General features: G+C 48.3%; 1 pseudogene; it reads left to right on the plus strand.

Moving 5' to 3' along the window:
- Window positions 1–9,335: 9,335 nt before the first annotated feature.
- On the plus strand, window positions 9,336–12,544 carry LOC144096775 (uncharacterized; annotated as a pseudogene).
- The last annotated feature ends 831 nt before the right edge of the window (window positions 12,545–13,375 follow it).

A 13,375-nucleotide genomic window follows, 5' to 3' on the forward strand; every position in this document is an offset into this window, starting at 1 on the left:
AGAAAACTAAAACGTATACTACTGCGGCGCCGACGGCTTTTCGATTGAACGAGCTTGATAGTCGGCGGTTGTTTTATTTATTGAGTGTGCGAGCCCTCCCATTTTTACGAAGGCGAATATCTTCGATGCGCGTAAAGACAACTAAAACGTATACTACTGCGGCGCCGAAGGCTTTTCGACTGAACGAGCTGGATAGTCGGCGGTTGTTTTCTTTATTGGGTGTCGGCGCTCTCCTAATTTTACGAAGGCGGATATCTTCGATGCGCGTAAAGACAACTAAAACTTATACTACTGCGGCGCCGACGGCTTTTCGACTGAACGAGCTGAATAGTCGGCGGTTGTTTTATTTATTGAGTGTGCGTGCCCTCCTATTTTTACGAAGGCGAGTATCTAAGATGCGCGTAAAGACAACTAAACTTATACTACTGCGGCGCCGACGGCTTTTCGACTGAACGAGCTGGATAGTCGGCGGTTGTTTTCTTTAATGGGTGTCGGCGCCCTCCTAATTTTACGAAGGCGAATATCTTCGATGCGCGTAAAGACAACTAAAACTTATACTACTGCGGCGCCAACGGCTTTTCGACTGAACGAGCTGAATAGTCGGCGGTTGTTTTATTTATTGAGTGTGCGTGCCCTCCTATTTTTACGAAGGCGAGTATCTAAGATGCGCGTAAAGACAACTAAAACTTATTCTACTGCGGCGCCGACGGCTTTTCGACTGAACGAGCTGGATAGTCGGCGGTTGTTTTCTTTATTGGGTGTCGGCGCCCTCCTAATTTTACGAAGGCGAATATCTTCAATGCGCGTAAAGACAACTAAAACTTATACTACTGCGGCGCCGACGGCTTTTCGACTGAACGAGCTGAATAGTCGGCGGTTGTTTTATTTATTGAGTGTGCGTGCCCTCCTATTTTTACGAAGGCGAGTATCTAAGATGCGCGTAAAGACAACTAAAACGTATACTACTGCGGCGCCGACGGCTTTTCGACTGAACGAGCTGAATAGTCGGCGGTTGTTTTATTTATTGAGTGTGCGTGCCCTCCTATTTTTACGAAGGCGAGTATCTAAGATGCGCGTAAAGACAACTAAAACTTATACTACTGCGGCGCCGACGGCTTTTCGACTGAACGAGCTGGATAGTCGGCGGTTGTTTTCTTTATTGGGTGTCGGCGCTCTCCTAATTTTACGAAGGCGAATATCTTCGATGCGCGTAAAGACAACTAAAACTTATACTACTGCGGCGCCGACGGCTTTTCGACTGAACGAGCTGAATAGTCGGCGGTTGTTTTATTTATTGAGTGTGCGTGCCCTCCTATTTTTACGAAGGCGAGTATCTAAGATGCGCGTAAAGACAACTAAAACTTATACTACTGCGGCGCCGACGGCTTTTCGACTGAACGAGCTGGATAGTCGGCGGTTGTTTTATTTATTGAGTGTGCGTGCACTCCTATTTTTACGAAGGCGAATATCTTCAATGCGCATAAAGACAACTAAAGCTTATTCTACTGCGGCGCCGACGGCTTTTCGACTGAACGAGCTGGATAGTCGGCGGTTGTTTTATTTATTGAGTGTGCGTGCCCTCCTATTTTTACGAAGGCGAATATCTTCGATGCGCGTAAAGACAACTAAAACGTATACTACTGCGGCGCCGACGGCTTTTCGACTGAACGAGCTGGATAGTCGGCGGTTGTTTTCTTTATTGGGTGTCGGTGCCCTCCTAATTTTACGAAGGCGAATATCTTCCATGCGCGTAATGACAACTAAAACTTATACTACTGCGGCGCCGACGGCTTTTCGACTGAAGGAGCTGAATAGTCGGCGGTTGCTTTATTTATTGAGTGTGCGTGAACTACTATTTTTACGAAAGCGAATATCTTCGATGCGCGTAAAGACAACTAAAACTTATACTACTGCGGAGCCAACGGCTTTTCGACTGAACGAGCTGGAAAGTCGGCGATTGTTCTATTTATTGAGTGTGCGTGCCCTCCTATTTTTACGAAGGCGAATATCTTCGATGCGCGTAATGACAACTAAAACTTATACTACTGCGGCGCCGACGGCTTTTCGACTGAACGAGCTGGATAGTCGGCGGTTGTTTTATTTATTGAGTGTGCGTGAACTCCTATTTTTACGAAGGCGAATATCTTCGATGCGCGTAAAGACAACTAAAACTTATACTACTGCGGCGCCGACGGCTTTTCGACTGAACGAGCTGAATAGTCGGCGGTTGCTTCATTTATTGAGTGTGCGTGAACTCCTATTTTTACGAAAGCGAATATCTTCGATGCGCGTAAAGACAACTAAAACTTATACTACTGCGGAGCCAACGGCTTTTCGACTGAACGAGCTGGAAAGTCGGCGATTGTTCTATTTATTGAGTGTGCGTGCCCTCCTATTTTTACGAAGGCGAATATCTTCGATGCGCGTAAAGACAACTAAAACGTATACTACTGCGGCGCCGACGGCTTTTCGATTGAACCAGCTTGATAGTCGGCGGTTGTTTTATTTATTGAGTGCGAGTGAACTACTATTTATACGAAGGCGAATATCTTCGAAGCGCGTAAAGACAACTAAAACGTATACTACTGCGGCGCCGACGGCTTTTCGACTGAACCGGCTGGATAGTCGGCGGTTGTTATATTTATTTAGTGTATGTGGCGTCCTATTTTTACGAAGGCGAATATCTTCGATGCGCGTAAAGACAACTAAAACGTATACTACTGCGGCGCCGACGGCTTTTCGATTGAACGAGCTTGATAGTCGGCGGTTGTTTTATTTATTGAGTGTGCGAGCCCTCCCATTTTTACGAAGGCGAATATCTTCGATGCGCGTAAAGACAACTAAAACGTATACTACTGCGGCGCCGACGGCTTTTCGACTGAACGAGCTGGATAGTCGGCGGTTGTTTTCTTTATTGGGTGTCGGCGCTCTCCTAATTTTACGAAGGCGAATATCTTCGATGCGCGTAAAGACAACTAAAACTTATACTACTGCGGCGCCGACGGCTTTTCGACTGAACGAGCTGAATAGTCGGCGGTTGTTTTATTTATTGAGTGTGCGTGCCCTCCTATTTTTACGAAGGCGAGTATCTAAGATGCGCGTAAAGACAACTAAACTTATACTACTGCGGCGCCGACGGCTTTTCGACTGAACGAGCTGGATAGTCGGCGGTTGTTTTATTTATTGAGTGTGCGTGCACTCCTATTTTTACGAAGGCGAATATCTTCAATGCGCTTAAAGACAACTAAAACTTATTCTACTGCGGCGCCGACGGCTTTTCGACTGAACGAGCTGGATAGTCGGCGGTTGTTTTATTTATTGAGTGTGCGTGCCCTCCTATTTTTACGAAGGCGAATATCTTCGATGCGCGTAAAGACAACTAAAACGTATACTACTGCGGCGCCGACGGCTTTTCGACTGAACGAGCTGGATAGTCGGCGGTTGTTTTCTTTATTGGGTGTCGGCGCCCTCCTAATTTTACGAAGGCGAATATCTTCGATGCGCGTAAAGACAACTAAAACTTATACTACTGCGGCGCCGACGGCTTTTCGACTGAACGAGCTGAATAGTCGGCGGTTGCTTTATTTATTGAGTGTGCGTTAACTCCTATTTTTACGAAAGCGAATGTCTTCGATGCGCGTAAAGACAACTAAAACTTATACTACTGCGGAGCCAACGGCTTTTCGACTGAACGAGCTGGAAAGTCGGCGATTGTTCTATTTATTGAGTGTGCGTGCCCTCCTATTTTTACGAAGGCGAATATCTTCGATGCGCGTAATGACAACTAAAACTTATACTACTGCGGCGCCGACGGCTTTTCGACTGAACGAGCTGGATAGTCGGCGGTTGTTTTATTTATTGAGTGTGCGTGAATTCCTATTTTTACGAAGGCGAATATCTTCGATGCGCGTAAAGACAACTAAAACTTATACTACTGCGGCGCCGACGGCTTTTCGACTGAACGAGCTGAATAGTCGGCGGTTGCTTTATTTATTGAGTGTGCGTGAGCTCCTATTTTTACGAAAGCGAATATCTTCGATGCGCGTAAAGACAACTAAAACTTATACTACTGCGGAGCCAACGGCTTTTCGACTGAACGAGCTGGAAAGTCGGCGATTGTTCTATTTATTGAGTGTGCGTGCCCTCCTATTTTTACGAAGGCGAATATCTTCGATGCGCGTAAAGACAACTAAAACTTATACTACTGTGGCGCCGACGGCTTTTCGACTGAACGAGCTGGATAGTCGGCGGTTGTTTTATTTATTGAGTGTGCGTGCCCTCCTATTTTTACGAAGGCGAGTATCTAAGATGCGCGTAAAGACAACTAAAACGTATACTACTGCGGCGCCGACGGCTTTTCGACTGAACGAGCTGAATAGTCGGCGGTTGTTTTATTTATTGAGTGTGCGTGCCCTCCTATTTTTACGAAGGCCAGTATCTAAGATGCGCGTAAAGACAACTAAAACTTATACTACTGCGGCGCCGACGGCTTTTCGACTGAACGAGCTGGATAGTCGGCGGTTGTTTTCTTTATTGGGTGTCGGCGCTCTCCTAATTTTACGAAGGCGAATATCTTCGATGCGCGTAAAGACAACTAAAACTTATACTACTGCGGCGCCGACGGCTTTTCGACTGAACGAGCTGAATAGTCGGCGGTTGTTTTATTTATTGAGTGTGCGTGCCCTCCTATTTTTACCAAGGCGAGTATCTAAGATGCGCGTAAAGACAACTAAAACTTATACTACTGCGGCGCCGACGGCTTTTCGACTGAACGAGCTGGATAGTCGGCAGTTGTTTTATTTATTGAGTGTGCGTGCACTCCTATTTTTACGAAGGCGAATATCTTCAATGCGCATAAAGACAACTAAAGCTTATTCTACTGCGGCGCCGACGGCTTTTCGACTGAACGAGCTGGATAGTCGGCGGTTGTTTTATTTATTGAGTGTGCGTGCCCTCCTATTTTTACGAAGGCGAATATCTTCGATGCGCGTAAAGACAACTAAAACGTATACTACTGCGGCGCCGACGGCTTTTCGACTGAACGAGCTGGATAGTCGGCGGTTGTTTTCTTTATTGGGTGTCGGTGCCCTCCTAATTTTACGAAGGCGAATATCTTCCATGCGCGTAATGACAACTAAAACTTATACTACTGCGGCGCCGACGGCTTTTCGACTGAACGAGCTGAATAGTCGGCGGTTGCTTCATTTATTGAGTGTGCGTGAACTCCTATTTTTACGAAAGCGAATATCTTCGATGCGCGTAAAGACAACTAAAACTTATACTACTGCGGAGCCAACGGCTTTTCGACTGAACGAGCTGGAAAGTCGGCGATTGTTCTATTTATTGAGTGTGCGTGCCCTCCTATTTTTACGAAGGCGAATATCTTCGATGCGCGTAAAGACAACTAAAACGTATACTACTGCGGCGCCGACGGCTTTTCGATTGAACGAGCTTGATAGTCGGCGGTTGTTTTATTTATTGAGTGCGAGTGAACTACTATTTATACGAAGGCGAATATCTTCGAAGCGCGTAAAGACAACTAAAACGTATACTACTGCGGCGCCGACGGCTTTTCGACTGAACCGGCTGGATAGTCGGCGGTTGTTATATTTATTTAGTGTATGTGGCGTCCTATTTTTACGAAGGCGAATATCTTCGATGCGCGTAAAGACAACTAAAACGTATACTACTGCGGCGCCGACGGCTTTTCGATTGAACGAGCTTGATAGTCGGCGGTTGTTTTATTTATTGAGTGTGCGAGCCCTCCCATTTTTACGAAGGCGAATATCTTCGATGCGCGTAAAGACAACTGAAACGTATACTACTGCGGCGCCGACGGCTTTTCGACTGAACGAGCTGGATAGTCGGCGGTTGTTTTCTTTATTGGGTGTCGGCGCTCTCCTAATTTTACGAAGGCGAATATCTTCGATGCGCGTAAAGACAACTAAAACTTATACTACTGCGGCGCCGACGGCTTTTCGACTGAACGAGCTGAATAGTCGGCGGTTGTTTTATTTATTGAGTGTGCGTGCCCTCCTATTTTACGAAGGCGAGTATCTAAGATGCGCGTAAAGACAACTAAACTTATACTACTGCGGCGCCGACGGCTTTTCGACTGAACGAGCTGGATAGTCGGCGGTTGTTTTATTTATTGAGTGTGCGTGCACTCCTATTTTTACGAAGGCGAATATCTTCAATGCGCTTAAAGACAACTAAAACTTATTCTACTGCGGCGCCGACGGCTTTTCGACTGAACGAGCTGGATAGTCGGCGGTTGTTTTATTTATTGAGTGTGCGTGCCCTCCTATTTTTACGAAGGCGAATATCTTCGATGCGCGTAAAGACAACTAAAACGTATACTACTGCGGCGCCGACGGCTTTTCGACTGAACGAGCTGGATAGTCGGCGGTTGTTTTCTTTATTGGGTGTCGGCGCCCTCCTAATTTTACGAAGGCGAATATCTTCGATGCGCGTAAAGACAACTAAAACTTATACTACTGCGGCGCCGACGGCTTTTCGACTGAACGAGCTGAATAGTCGGCGGTTGCTTTATTTATTGAGTGTGCGTTAACTCCTATTTTTACGAAAGCGAATATCTTCGATGCGCGTAAAGACAACTAAAACTTATACTACTGCGGAGCCAACGGCTTTTCGACTGAACGAGCTGGAAAGTCGGCGATTGTTCTATTTATTGAGTGTGCGTGCCCTCCTATTTTTACGAAGGCGAATATCTTCGATGCGCGTAATGACAACTAAAACTTATACTACTGCGGCGCCGACGGCTTTTCGACTGAACGAGCTGGATAGTCGGCGGTTGTTTTATTTATTGAGTGTGCGTGAATTCCTATTTTTACGAAGGCGAATATCTTCGATGCGCGTAAAGACAACTAAAACTTATACTACTGCGGCGCCGACGGCTTTTCGACTGAACGAGCTGGAAAGTCGGCGATTGTTCTATTTATTGAGTGTGCGTGAGCTCCTATTTTTACGAAAGCGAATATCTTCGATGCGCGTAAAGACAACTAAAACTTATACTACTGCGGAGCCAACGGCTTTTCGACTGAACGAGCTGGAAAGTCGGCGATTGTTCTATTTATTGAGTGTGCGTGCCCTCCTATTTTTACGAAGGCGAATATCTTCGATGCGCGTAAAGACAACTAAAACTTATACTACTGTGGCGCCGACGGCTTTTCGACTGAACGAGCTGGATAGTCGGCGGTTGTTTTATTTATTGAGTGTGCGTGCCCTCCTATTTTTACGAAGGCGAGTATCTAAGATGCGCGTAAAGACAACTAAAACGTATACTACTGCGGCGCCGACGGCTTTTCGACTGAACGAGCTGAATAGTCGGCGGTTGTTTTATTTATTGAGTGTGCGTGCCCTCCTATTTTTACGAAGGCGAGTATCTAAGATGCGCGTAAAGACAACTAAAACTTATACCACTGCGGCGCCGACGGCTTTTCGACTGAACGAGCTGGATAGTCGGCGGTTGTTTTCTTTATTGGGTGTCGGCGCTCTCCTAATTTTACGAAGGCGAATATCTTCGATGCGCGTAATGACAACTAAAACTTATACTACTGCGGCGCCGACGGCTTTTCGACTGAACGAGCTGAATAGTCGGCGGTTGCTTCATTTATTGAGTGTGCGTGAACTCCTATTTTTACGAAAGCGAATATCTTCGATGCGCGTAAAGACAACTAAAACTTATACTACTGCGGAGCCAACGGCTTTTCGACTGAACGAGCTGGAAAGTCGGCGATTGTTCTATTTATTGAGTGTGCGTGCCCTCCTATTTTTACGAAGGCGAATATCTTCGATGCGCGTAAAGACAACTAAAACGTATACTACTGCGGCGCCGACGGCTTTTCGATTGAACGAGCTTGATAGTCGGCGGTTGTTTTATTTATTGAGTGCGAGTGAACTACTATTTATACGAAGGCGAATATCTTCGAAGCGCGTAAAGACAACTAAAACGTATACTACTGCGGCGCCGACGGCTTTTCGACTGAACCGGCTGGATAGTCGGCGGTTGTTATATTTATTTAGTGTATGTGGCGTCCTATTTTTACGAAGGCGAATATCTTCGATGCGCGTAAAGACAACTAAAACGTATACTACTGCGGCGCCGACGGCTTTTCGATTGAACGAGCTTGATAGTCGGCGGTTGTTTTATTTATTGAGTGTGCGAGCCCTCCCATTTTTACGAAGGCGAATATCTTCGATGCGCGTAAAGACAACTAAAACGTATACTACTGCGGCGCCGACGGCTTTTCGACTGAACGAGCTGGATAGTCGGCGGTTGTTTTCTTTATTGGGTGTCGGCGCTCTCCTAATTTTACGAAGGCGAATATCTTCGATGCGCGTAAAGACAACTAAAACTTATACTACTGCGGCGCCGACGGCTTTTCGACTGAACGAGCTGAATAGTCGGCGGTTGTTTTATTTATTGAGTGTGCGTGCCCTCCTATTTTTACGAAGGCGAGTATCTAAGATGCGCGTAAAGACAACTAAACTTATACTACTGCGGCGCCGACGGCTTTTCGACTGAACGAGCTGGATAGTCGGCGGTTGTTTTATTTATTGAGTGTGCGTGCACTCCTATTTTTACGAAGGCGAATATCTTCAATGCGCTTAAAGACAACTAAAACTTATTCTACTGCGGCGCCGACGGCTTTTCGACTGAACGAGCTGGATAGTCGGCGGTTGTTTTATTTATTGAGTGTGCGTGCCCTCCTATTTTTACGAAGGCGAATATCTTCGATGCGCGTAAAGACAACTAAAACGTATACTACTGCGGCGCCGACGGCTTTTCGACTGAACGAGCTGGATAGTCGGCGGTTGTTTTCTTTATTGGGTGTCGGCGCCCTCCTAATTTTACGAAGGCGAATATCTTCGATGCGCGTAAAGACAACTAAAACCTATACTACTGCGGCGCCGACGGCTTTTCGACTGAACGAGCTGAATAGTCGGCGGTAGCTTTATTTATTGAGTGTGCGTTAACTCCTATTTTTACGAAAGCGAATATCTTCGATGCGCGTAAAGACAACTAAAACTTATACTACTGTGGCGCCGACGGCTTTTCGACTGAACGAGCTGGATAGTCGGCGGTTGTTTTATTTATTGAGTGTGCGTGAACTCCTATTTTTACGAAGGCGAATATCTTCGATGCGCGTAAAGACAACTAAAACTTATACTACTGCGGCGCCAACGGCTTTTCGACTGAACGAGCTCGATAGTCGGCGGTTGTTTTATTTATTGAGTGTGCGTGAACTACTATTTTTACAAAGGCGATTATCTTCTGTTGTAATTGTTTGGTTTGTGCTGACCCGCGAAGGCAGCCGCACGCCCCCCTATTGGCCTGAGTTCCTATCGTTCATGCTTCTCTCCCTCTTCTGTAACCCTCTCAGTACGAGAGGGTATATAATCGCGGTTCTGGGCAATAAACGTTGTTGTTCACTGCCGACCATTGTTCGAGATGCTGCGCGGTTCGCGCTGACTTTACTACAGTGGCGACGAGTGCGGAAACTACCCATGCGGTAAAAGTTGAAGCCGACAGCCTGTCGCAACTTGAAGCACCGACGAGAACTATGACCAGCCTGCAGCTCCCGACCTTCGACGACACGTCAGATAAGTGGAAAGCGTACCTTATAAGGGCAGAAGCATATTTTGAAGCCAATGCTATTACTGACTCAAAGCAGCAGCGAGCCTTGCTTGTGGCAGCACTCAGCACGCAGACGGTGCAAGTGTTAGCGGGACGGATTGCACCCCGGACACCGAATTCCCTCACCTATGATGAAGCAGTCGCAGCTTTAAACAGCTACTACGACCCGAAGCGTCACGAGATAGCGGAGAGCTATAAATTTTTCACCCGTTGCCAGCAAGAGGGTGAGGCAGTGCGCGCATTTCTGGTCGAAATACGGCGCATAGCAGACGGCTGCAACTTTGGGAGTGCGCTAGACCGAATGCTGCGGGATAGAATTGTTTGCGGTGTACGCTCAACTAACCTACGCAAGCAGTTACTGGCGAAGAAAGACTTGACGCTGGAGGAGGCCGAAGCGCTGGCAATAGCAGCAGAAACAGCCGAGAACGATGCAAACGATATCAGTGGAGCACCACCAACGGTGCTAAGAATGCAAGCCAGTCATCGCTCTTCGTCGCGAGATACCAGCGGGGAAGCGCAAGAGTGCGGACGATGTGGAAGCACGAAGCACGATGATAACGCCTGCCGCTGGGCTAACGCACGGTGTTTCCGCTGCAGGCAACGTGGTCATTTGGCGAAGAAATGCTACAGGGCGAGAACAGATGAAAATGCTGCTAGGCGAACCGCGAGTGTCAAGACACTGACAGTTGAAACCGCGTCTAGAAACGAGAACAAGGATGAGGCACACATCTGGACGCTAATTTCTGGTAGGAAAAACGGCCTGGAACCACCGTTACGCCGCACATTTCGGTGGGGGGAAATAGATCTGGACATGGAAGTGGACACAGGATCCCCGGTGTGCGTCATATCACGGAACGTTTACGACCGACACAGAGCGCAGTGGCCACGCTTGAAATCGCCGCATGTGAAGTTGTCATGTTACGCGGGACAACTGCCGGTGCTTGGCGAACTTGAACTTCCGGTGCAATTCAAGAACGTGTCTGTAACCTGTCCACTCGTGGTGCTTGACTGTTCAGGACCGAGTCTATGCGGCCGCGATCTGATTGCGGCACTTGGCAAGACGGGTGTTACGATGGAAGAACTCACTGCGCCGGATTCGACAACAGGAAACACGCCGAGTGACCACATGGTGAACAGACTGCTCGCTGAGTATAAGGATGTTTTTTCGATAGACCAGGGGCTCATCAAGGGACCGCCAGCCAGCCTAAAACTAAAGGAAACGGCGACACCGAAATTCTGTAAGGCCAGATCACTTCCTTACGCTTTCCGTGATAAGGTCTCTCGTGAAATTGATCGGTTATTGTCCCTTGGTGTCTTATCTCCTGTGCAACATTCAGAATGGGCTACGCCCATCGTAGTTGTCTTGAAGAAAGATGGCACCGTAAGAATATGCGGAGACTTCAAAGTCACGCTTAACCCTGCCTGTGATATCGAGCATTACCCTCTTCCAGTGATCGAGGACATGTTCGCAAACTTAAATGGAGGTGAATACTTTAGCACCTTGGATTTGAAGGACGCGTACAACCAAGTGCCCCTTGACGAAGCGTCACGCGGACTTTGTATCATTAACACACATCGCGGACTTTTTCGTTACAACAGACTCCCGTTTGGTATAGCTTCTGCCCCAGCTATATTTCAAAGGAAAATGGACGCTGTACTCGGCGGGCTACCAGGCGTCCAAGCTTACCTTGACGACGTGTTAGTGTCAGAAGGCAAAGGGGACAAGGAAGCGCGGCTCAAGAAAGTGTTGGAACGATTCCGAGAGCATGGTGTCAAGCTTAGGGCCGACAAATGCAAGTTCCGGCAGCCTTCAGTGACTTACCTCGGGCATCGTATCGATCGGCAAGGCCTACACCCTATGGAAAAGAACGTAGACGCCATCATGCAAGCCCCGCGCCCGAGTAACGTGAGCGAGCTACGTTCGTTCCTTGGTATGCTCACGTACTACGCACGGTTTCTGCCGAATATGTCGACTGTGCTCAGCCCGTTATATCGGCTCATGGAAAAAGGAAGCCGTTGGGAGTGGCTACAGCCGCAGCAGTTGGCGTTCGAGCGAGCTAAACAAAGCCTCAAAAATGCACAAATTCTCGTGCATTTTGATCCTAACAAGGAGCTGAAACTAGAGTGTGACGCATCTCCGTATGGTGTGGGCGCAGTGCTGTTTCATTCGATAGGAAATGAGCACAGGCCAATTGGGTTCCGTTCCAGAACACTTACAAAAGCAGAACAAAACTACTCGCAGCTGGAGCGAGAAGCACTAGCCCTCATCTTTGGCGTTTCTCGCTTTCGTGACTATCTTCTAGGTCGGCAGTTTACCCTGGTGACCGACCATCAACCACTGCTGGGACTGCTCAGACCTGACCGCCAGACGCCACCGATGGCTGCCGCGCGAATTCAACGGTGGGCGCTATTCTTGGGTGGCTACCAGTACAAGCTACAGTACGTGCCAGGGAAACAGCTGCTGACAGCAGATGCCCTCAGCAGGCTACCAGCGCCGACTATGGAACCGGGGACCGATGGTGAACCGCCGGAATATGTCCTTTCATTGGAATCCCTGGAAGAAGGTATAGTGACGACGCACGAATTGCAGGAGCTGACGGCCAAGGACCCGATGTTAGCCAGTGTCACGCACTTCATTTTGCATGGATGGCCTCAAACCACTAAAGGAATGGCGCCAGACTTGTTGCCGTTTTTTGATCGTAAGCTGGAGCTATCGTTGGCTCACCGTCTGATCTACTGGGGCAACAGAGTGGTGATACCGCGGAAAGCGCGGGAACGGATGCTGCAGCTGCTACATGAAACGCATCAGGGCTCCTCGTCAATGAAATCAGTCGCGCGGTCATTATTTTGGTGGCCAGGCCTGGACAGGGACATTCAAAACTTGTCTGCGCAGTGCCGCAACTGCGTGCAAAGCCTGCCAATGCCTACGGCAGCCCCACCAGTGAGTTGGCCAAAGACAGCGGTCCGGTGGTCTCGTATACACATCGATTTTGCAGGCCCGTTAGCAGGCAAGATGATACTAATAGTGGTTGATGCCCACACGAAGTGGATTGAAGCAGTACCCTTGCAGCACGCAAATACAGCTAGTACAATCCGATGCTTAAGGAGCATGTTTTGCCGGTTTGGCGTGCCACGCACAATCGTGTCCGATAATGGCACACAATTCACAAGTCAAGAATTCGCCACTTTCATATCGAAAAACAATATCGTGCACCTGCGCACTGCGCCTTTCCATCCCCAATCTAACGGAGCAGCAGAAAGAGCGGTTCGGACCGTGAAGGACGGGTTGCGGAAAATGGGAGACGGACAGCTGGAAGATAACCTCATGCGGTTGTTATTCAATTACAGGCGGACCGCCCAAAGAGAAGGAAGGTCACCTTCCGAGATGCTTCTCGGCTATCAGCTGCGTTCCCGACTAGACACATGTCTCCCACCCAGAGCTGTGGACTCGTCGTCGGACGCTCACGACTGGACCATCTCGCCAGGCAGCAGCGTATACGTGCGAAATTACGGCACCGGCAAAAGATGGGTGCCTGGGAGGGTACAGACCACTTCGGGGGCGAGAATGGTAACAGTGAACACGCCAACCGGAGCAGTGCAGCGCCACGTCGACCAAGTCCGCCGTCGTCAAGAGTTTACGCCAGGGACTGCGTCTGTAGAGGCCACTGCAAGAGCGCAGTTAGAAGGCGGTCCTGACCAGGTGACCAGTGCGGA

The sequence above is a fragment of the Amblyomma americanum genome, chromosome 7, assembly GCF_052857255.1.
Source record: "Amblyomma americanum isolate KBUSLIRL-KWMA chromosome 7, ASM5285725v1, whole genome shotgun sequence".
In the NCBI taxonomy this organism is placed as follows: Eukaryota; Metazoa; Arthropoda; class Arachnida; order Ixodida; family Ixodidae; genus Amblyomma; species Amblyomma americanum.